Source organism: Ascaphus truei, chromosome 23 (genome assembly GCF_040206685.1).
Source record: "Ascaphus truei isolate aAscTru1 chromosome 23, aAscTru1.hap1, whole genome shotgun sequence".
Taxonomy (NCBI): Eukaryota; Metazoa; Chordata; class Amphibia; order Anura; family Ascaphidae; genus Ascaphus; species Ascaphus truei.
This window is the reverse complement of record NC_134505.1, coordinates 1,025,450-1,028,217: the sequence shown is the minus strand read 5'-3', so window position 1 is coordinate 1,028,217 and position 2,768 is coordinate 1,025,450.

Below are 2,768 nucleotides of genomic sequence, written 5' to 3'. Positions count from 1 at the left end.
CCATTGGAGAGTGTGAAGGGTTTGGCCACATTGTACTGCAGTGCTGCTCTTTCAATGGTCTGTCGGACAAGGACAAATCAAGGTCAAAGCTCAAGCAGTTGTGCTGAGGGAGCTACAAGGTTCCCCATGCGTGGAAAATGGATTTAGTAACCCCGTTGACCGTTTAATCCTTGGCGCGTGAAACCTTGATGGCTTTTTGTTGGGGGGAGAGTGGGGGGTGGGGGGGGGGGGAGTTTCCTTCCTCAACTATTTCCCCAACCTCAGTTCTTGTAACCGTCTCAACCTGTCTTGCTTAAAACGATCTAGCCGTGATAAAAGCAAAGACTTGCCTGCTGTTCTTTCTCTGGAGATGTATTGCTAATGGGAGTTTCGGAGGGGTGTCTGAATGGGGGGGGGGGGGGGGGGGGAGTGTTTGTCATTCTAGAGTTTTCTTTTGCCCTTATCACACCCTGTCCTTATTTGGGAGCCAGTAAAGGTGAGGGGAGGTGGGGAGAGAGGGGTTTGGAGGTACGGGTGCAAGTCCGGAGCCAGGTTTACGCTTTAGGCGAGACAGAGATGGAAAGTAAAAAGAGAGAGAGGGTGATAGGGGGGATGGAGAGATATGGGGGGGGGGGCAGGTTGGGGAGAGAGAGTGATAGGGAGAGAGAGAGTGATATGGGGGGAGAGAGAGTGATAGAGAGAGGGGGGAGAGAGATAGGGATAGGGGGAGAAAGGGGGATAGGGGGAGCGAGAGAGGGATAGGGGGAGAGAGAGGGATAGGGGAAGAGTGAGAGGGATAGGGGAAGAGTGAGAGGGATAGGGGAAGAGTGATAGGGATAGGGGAAGAGTGATAGGCATAGGGGAAGAGAGTGATAGGGGGAGAGAGAGAGAGTGATAGGGGAGAGAGAGTGAGATGGGGGAGAGATAGGGATAGGGAAGAGAGAGAGAGTGATAGGGGGAGAGAGAGTGAGATAGGGGGAGAGAGTGCGATAGGGGGAGAGAGTGAGATAGGGGAAGAGAGAGAGAGTGATAGAGGGAGAGAGAGTGAGGTGGGGGAGAGAGAGTGAGACAGGGGGAGAGAGAGAGTGGAATGGGGGAGAGTGATAGGGGGAGAGACTGATAGGGGAGGGAGAGACTGATAGGGGGGAGAGAGAGTGACATGGGGAGAGACTGTAATAGGGGAGAGAGACTGTGATAGGGGAGAGTGTGATAGGGGGGAGTGAGATGGGAAGAGACTGTGATAGGGGAGAGACTGTGATAGGGGAGAGACTGTGATAGGGGAGAGACTGTGATAGGGGAGAGAGTGAGATGGGGAGAGACTGTGATAGGGGAGAGACTGTGATAGGGGAGAGAGTGAGATGGGGAGAGAGAGTGAGATGGGGAGAGAGTGATAGGGGAGAGACTGTGATAGGGGCGAGTGTGATAGGGGAGAGACTGTGATAGGGGAGAGACTGTGATAGGGGAGAGACTGTGATAGGGGAGAGACTGTGATAGGGGAGAGAGTGAGATGGGGAGAGACTGTGATAGGGGAGAGACTGTGATAGGGGAGAGAGTGAGATGGGGAGAGAGAGTGAGATGGGGAGAGAGTGATAGGGGAGAGACTGTGATAGGGGGGAGTGTGATAGGGGAGAGACTGTGATAGGGGAGAGACTGTGATATGGGAGAGACTGTGATAGGGGAGAGAGTGAGATGGGGAGAGAGAGTGAGATGGGGAGAGAGTGATAGGGGAGAGACTGTGATAGGGGGGAGTGTGATAGGGGAGAGACTGTGATAGGGGAGAGACTGTGATAGGGGAGAGAGAGTGATAGGGGAGAGAGAGTGATAGGGGAGGGAGAGTGATAGGGGAGAGACTGTGATAGGGGAGACAGAGTGATAGGGGAGAGAGAGTGATAGGGGAGAGAGAGTGATAGGGGAGAGACTGTGATAGGGGAGAGACTGTGATAGGAGGAAGGGAGAGCGAAAGAGAGAGAGATAGGGGCAGCGAGAAAGAGTGATAGGGGGAAAGAAAAGAGAGGAAGAGAGATAGGAGGGAGAGAGGGAGAGACTCCCGCACAAATAGTGACCTCTCCCCCCTCCCATCACTTGATTTTGCGTCAACGTACAGTATTACTCTAAAAAAAACCCACGATAACTTCCCAGGCGTACAGCGCCCCCTACACCCCCAGCGCCCCCTTCTTACGCCTATATACGCCTACATACGTTGCCCTACGAGCCTTGGAATGCTCCTCACTGCGCTGCCCCCAACGCAGGGATTACCTGGGGAGGGGGAGGGGGGGGGGTGTAAGCGGATCATACCCAGGGGGGCGTCATAAGGGCCATTAGTGAGTCAGCAGCAGAAACCGGGGAGGTTTTGGGTTACTAATGCACTGTGATAGACAGACCCTGCCCAGCCGGCTTCTCTGGTTCCTTCCAATCCTCCCCCAAATTACCCTCTCCCCGGACCCTTCCCAAAATACCGAGAGCGCAGTCAATATATGTGTGTGTATATATATATATCTATGTATCTGTCTGTCTGTCTGTCTGTCTGTCTGTCTGTCTATCTATCTATCTATCTATCTATCTGTATCTATCTATCTATCTGTCCATATACTGTATATCTATCTATATCTGCTGAATAACTGGGCTGGGTATTATAGGCGATCAATAATATCAATAATATGCTTCTAAATACATCGCACTAATCCCTGGCCCGGGGAGCTGACAATCACTTTTGCCGATTGCAGAGGGTCCGATATTGTGTCCACCACTTCAAAGGCAGGCACATTTCTGCCGCTTATTCCAATGGTGTA